Source organism: Schistocerca cancellata, chromosome 8, assembly GCF_023864275.1.
Source record: "Schistocerca cancellata isolate TAMUIC-IGC-003103 chromosome 8, iqSchCanc2.1, whole genome shotgun sequence".
In the NCBI taxonomy this organism is placed as follows: Eukaryota; Metazoa; Arthropoda; class Insecta; order Orthoptera; family Acrididae; genus Schistocerca; species Schistocerca cancellata.
This window is the reverse complement of record NC_064633.1, coordinates 335,660,961-335,666,960: the sequence shown is the minus strand read 5'-3', so window position 1 is coordinate 335,666,960 and position 6,000 is coordinate 335,660,961. Positions and strand designations below refer to the sequence as shown.

The 6,000-nt window shown below is 41.1% G+C and overlaps 1 protein-coding gene across 1 annotated transcript in view; it reads left to right on the top strand.

Annotated features, from left to right (window-relative positions):
* Positions 1 to 4,751: 4,751 nt before the first annotated feature.
* LOC126094875 (uncharacterized) overlaps positions 4,752 to 6,000 on the top strand; it is a 112,564-nt gene continuing 111,315 nt past the window's right edge. Inside the window, exon 1 of the mRNA XM_049909506.1 lies at positions 4,752 to 4,790. The gene's annotated coding sequence lies outside the window, so the exon portion shown is untranslated. The remainder of the gene's footprint in view (positions 4,791 to 6,000) is intronic.

Sequence of the window (6,000 nt, the reverse complement as noted above, 5' to 3'; positions counted from 1 at the left end):
CGAAACTTAATCATAGCTAACACTTGGTTCAAGAATCATAAAAGAAGGTTGTATTCATGGAAGAGGCCTGGAGATACTCAAAGGTTTCAGATAGATTATGTAATGGTAAGACAGAGATTTAGGAACCAGGTTTTAAATTGTAAGACATTTCCAGGGGCACATGTGGACTCTGACCACAATCTATTGGTTATGAACTGTAGATTAAACCTGAAGAAACTGAAAAAAGGTGGGAATTTAAGGAGATGGGATTTTGATAAACTGACAGAACCAGAGGTTGTACAGAGTTTCAGGGAGAATATTAGGGAACGACTGACAGGAATGGGGGAAAGAAATACAGTAGAAGAGGAATGGGTAGCTTTGAGGGATGAAATAGTGAAGGCAATAGAGGATCAAGTGGGTAAAAAGACAAGGACTAGTAGAAATCCTTGGGTAACAGAAGATATATTGAATTTAATTGATGAAAGGAGAAAATATAAAAATGCAGTAAATGAAGCAGGCAGAAAGGAATACAAACGACTCAAAAATTAGATCGACAGGAAGTGCAAAATGACTAAGCAGGGATGGCTAGAGGACAAATGTAAGGATTTAGAGACACTTATCACTAGGGGTAAGATAGATAGTGCCTACAGGAAAAATAAAGAGAGCTTTGGAGAAAAGAGAACCATTTGCATGAATATCAAGACCTCAGATGGAATCCCAGTTCTAAGCAAAGAAGGGAAAGGAGAAAGGTGGACGGAGTACTTAGAGGGTCTATACAAGGGCGATGTTCTTGAGGACAATATTATAGAAATGGAAGAGAATGTAGATGAAGATGAAATAGGAGATATGATACTGCTTGAAGAGTTTGACAGAGCACTGAAAGACCTAAGTCGAAACAAAGCCCCAGGAGTAGAAAACATTCCATTAGAACTATTGACAGCCTTGGGAGAGCCAGGCCTAACAAAACTTTACCACCTAGTGAGCAAGATGTATGTAACAGGCGAAATACCCTCGGACTTCAAGAAGAATATGATAATTCCAATCCCAAAGAAAGCAGGTGTTGACAGATGTGAAAATTACCGAACTATCAGTTTCATAAGTCACGGCTGCAAAATACTAACACGAATTCTTTACCGACGAATGGAAAAACTGGTAGAAGCCGACCTCGGGGAAGATCAGTTTGGATTCCCCAGAAATGTTGGAACACGTGAGGCAATACTGACCCTACGACTTATCTTAGAAAATAGATTAATTAAAGGCAAACCTACGTTTCTAGCATTTGTAGACTTAGAGAAAGCTTTTGACAATGTCGACTGGAATACTCTCTTCTAAAGGTGGCAGCGGTAAAACACAGGGAGCGAAAGGCTATTTACAATTTGTACAGAAACCAGATGGCAGTTACAAGAGTCGAGGCCCATGAAAGAAAGCAATGGTTGGGAAGGGAGCGAGACAGGGTTGTAGCCTCTCCTCGATGTTATTCAATCCGTATATTGAGCAAGCAGTAAAGGAAACAAAAGAAAAATTCGGAGTAGGAATTAAAATCTATTTAGAACAAATAAAAACTTTGAGGTTCGCTGACGACATTGTAATTCTGTCAGAGACAGCAAAGTACCTGGAGGGCAGCTGAACGGAATGGAAAGTCTCTTGAAAGGAGAATATAAGATGAACATCAACAAAATCAAAATGAGGGTAATGGAATGTAGTCGAATGAAATCGGGTGATGCTGCGGGAATTAGATTAGGAAATGAGACGCTTAAAGTAGTAAATGAGTTTTGCTATTTGGGGAGCAAAATAACTGATGATGGTCGAAGTAGAGAGGATATAAAATGTAGACTGGGAACGGCAAGGAAAGCGTTTCTGAGGAAGAGAAATTTGTTAACGTCGAGTATAGATTGAAGTGTCAGGAAGTCGTTTCTGAAAGTATTTGTATGGAGTGTAGACTTGTATGGAAGTGAAACGTGGACGATAAATAGTTTAGACAAGAAGAGAATAGAAGCTTTCGAAATGTGCTGCGATAGAGGAATGCTGAAGATTAGATGGGTAATCACATAACTAACGAGGAGTTATTGAATAGAATTGGGGGAGAAGAGAAATTTTTGGCACAACTTGACTAGAAGAAGGGATCGGTTGTCAGGGAATATTCTGAAGCATCAAGGGATCACCAATTAAGTATTGGAGGGCAGCATGGAGGGTAAAAATCGTAGAGCGAGATCAAGAGATGAATACACTAAACAGATTCAGAAGGATGTAGGTTGCAATAGGTACTGGGAGATGAAGAAGCTTGCACAGGATAGAGTAGCATGGAGAGCTGCATCAAACCAGTCTCTGGACTAAAGACCACAACAACAACAAGCTAGCTTATGTATTTTCTATTAGTTTAAATGCTTTTTTATAACTGCTCTTCACAAACAAGTTTAATTAACCCGAGCATTCGATGAAACGTACCTACAAACACCTTGTTGATCAGTGTAATAAAACAATTCAAAACAAAGGCGTAAAAGACAAGGGTAGACTCTGGTACAAGCCCCACATGCTTTTCCTTTCCGCCACGAGAAATTTGTAACACGCCACAACAAAGAAATGGCAAACGTATTATTATTGTTGCTAATATCAAAATATTCCCCAACCGATCTTTTCTTTACCTACAACAATTTTTGCAAGTCACTTGCAAACTGACAAATTATTTTCATTAGTAACCTCAAATAACAACAAGTAAAAGTGATCGCAATTCCCAATAAATGAAACAGTGAAGTCAGTCAATTAATATGTCAATCGCTCGCTTCACTCATGTGTATTAGGTATAGATGTACTACCTAAAGCGACAGATGAAAATTTGTGCGGAACCGGCACGGTAATCCAGATTTCCCGCTTATCGCGAGCTGCCGCCTTACAACTTAGGCTCTCCGAGCACGCTGCCCAGGCTCACCAAACTTGCAAATGTCACACACCTATCTATTTCTTCTCATAAATTGTGATCGATTATGAAAAGAAATAGGTAGATGTGTGACATATGGAAGTTTTGAGTCGGACCGTGGAGCGTGCTGGGTAGCCTAAGCGATAACTCGACCGCCCGCGACAAGCGAAATATCCGAGTTGAAGTACCCGTCTGGTAAAAATTTTTTATGACGCTTTATGTAGTACGTCTGTACCTATCACAGTTAAGTTGAATTTCAGGAATCAGTTTCAGTATTTGAAATGTAGTTCGTCATCAAATATATTCAGGATGAGTCCTCGTGATACTGAACAAAAAACTTCTTATGGACGCATGCCCTATTTCGAATGGTTTCCTAGTTAGAACACATTTAATATCATTTGTGTACGTTTTTCTTGAATAACTCGAAAACCACACCTTTCAGCGAAAACGTGTCGCAGTAAGAAAATTAAACTACATTAGATTTCCTATGAAAAAGGTCCTATTCCTTTTCTTCTCTAGAACTAACCGTTTGTGCGAAATTAGCGTGAGCACGTTGAAAAACTTGCGCGACGGGCATGCGCTCTGTGTTACATAGTTTTTGTAGGCCAATTTGAGGTAGTTTCCCGACTTGATAGACAACAAGTGTGCCGTATCAAAGTGTTCTCAACTTCCTCTACATTGCTGTGGTACGTAGTAAACAGTGACAATGTTTGAAAGTACAAAAAGTAAATAACAATGGATATTAAATGTGATGGTAAATGTGTTCTGTCTCGCAAAACATTCGGAATAGGGCATAACTCCAAAATGGTTAAAATGGCTCTGAGCACTATGGGACTCAACTTCTGAGGTCATTAGTCCCCTAGAACTTAGAACTAGTTAAACCCAACTAACCTAAGGACATCACACACATCCATGCGCGAGGCAGGATTCGAACCTGCGACCGTAGCGGTATCGCGGTTCCAGACTGCAGCGCCTAGAACCGCACGGCCACTTCGGCCGGCGCATAACTCCAAATGAAGTTTTTTATTCAGCATCACCAGTACTATCACCCCACAAAGCATGTACTTTTCCTCCTGACTCACCCTGCATAATTTATCTGTTTCATCTCTAATGTTATCCTCTATAAAAATAAAAAAGGTATCTGTTTCATCTCTAATGTTATCCTACATAAAAATAAAAACGATTAGTGAACACTTTTTTAAAAAAATCGAATGACAAGTCTACGTGAAAAATCACAGAAACTGGCAAAAAGAATTTTTTTATGTTTATAAAAGGTACAGCGTTAATTAGAAAACTAATTCTAGAAACGAATTTGACACAGGCAATAAGAAATTCAGCTTTCAGTTGCAAGGTAATTTTGTTTTAGTTTACCTAGGTTTCGATGCCAATAATGGTATCTTCTTCAGAACCTATAAATTAACCCATACGGACATATATTAAATATTGAAATACATCATCAATCTAATGATTTCATAATAAGGAAAATCGTGATACATTACGTAAATTAATTTTTTTTTTTTACCTTGCAACTGAAGGTTGAATTTCTTATTGTCTGAACAATTCACGGTTGCTGAAGCGCTGCATTTGGTTAAAGATTTGTGAATTTGACACACTCTCTTGTAGGTGAAAATGGTAAGTAATGAAATCGGAGAGTCAATATCTAGCTGCCTGATCTGGCACGTGGGCGGAACCTGTGAAAAAGCAGTCACGGCACAGAGTGATTTGCCGCAAGGCACAAATCGTGGCGTGCGAAACACACAGCAACTACCAGAGACCGGGCAGAAGTCGATGCGCATGCGCGCCATCACGCGCGTAACTACAAACGGAGCAGCCACCTTCGTCAGTGGACTGCGAGCTACCGTCACCGGAGCTGCACGCCGCGCCCTCAGCCTACCAGGTGAGCTACCTACGGCGTTTAACCGCAGCGCTCATGCGAATTTTACTCCGGAAATGTCCGAGAATCGCCGTACCTCGTTGTTGAAGAACGCGTGGAGGTGTCGTACCGATGTCGAAAAACTTGCACAGACCTCATTAGAAATACTCTGCGTGAACTGCCGCATCGTCTTATACTTAAAATGCTGAAATACTAAAATATCCGATGTTTCGGCCGTTTTGCAGCGGCCTTCCTCATGTCGTAGTCCGCAGTTCGTGGTCGTGCGGTAGCGTTCTCACTTCCCGCGCCCGGGTTCCCGGGTTCGATTCCCGGCGGGGTCAGGGATTTTCTCTGCTTCGTGATGACTGGGTGTTGTGTGATGTCTTTAGGTTAGTTAGGTTTAAGTAGTTCTAAGTTCTAGGGGGCTGATGGCCATAGATGTTAAGTCCCATAGTGCTCAGAGCCCGGCCTTCCTCATGTCGTAGATTAATTTAGTCGGGGAGTGGGTGCTCCAGTTTATTCCACATATAGGAGGGTAATCCCAAAAGTAAGGTCTCCTATTTTTTATAAGTACATAGACCTGTTTATTTCTACAATGATTTGCAACAGCTTACAGCTTCAACATTAGCTATTTTTCGACATGATCACCATTTCTGTCTATGCATTTTTGTAGACGCTGTGGCAGTTTTTGTATGCGCATGTCATACCAGCTCGCCGTCATGCGGTTCAGAAAGTTATGAACCACTTCTTTCACCTCCTCGTCGGAGCTGAATCGCTTTCCGGTCAAATGTTCTTTTAACCTAGGAAACAGGTGACAGTCACTGGGCGCCAAGTCAGGACTATAGGCTGGGTGGGTGATTAAGTTTCACTGAAACTGTTGCAGGAGAACAACGGTTTGCCGAGCAATGTGTGGGCGAGCGTTGTCATGGAGAATGGGTACGCCCTTGCTCAACATTCCTCTTCTCCGGTTCTGAATTGCCTGTTTGACTTTTTTCAGAGTCTCACAGCGATTCAGCTCCGACGACGAGGTGAAAGAAGAAGTTCATAGCTTTCTGAGCAGCGGCGAGGTGGTATGACATGGGCATACAAAAACTGCCACAGCGTCTACAAAAATGCATCGACAGAAATTGTGATTATGTCGAAAAATAGCTAAATGTTCAAGCTGTAAACTGATGTAAACCATTGTAGAAATAAACAGGTCTATGTACTTATAAAACAATAGGAGACCTTACCT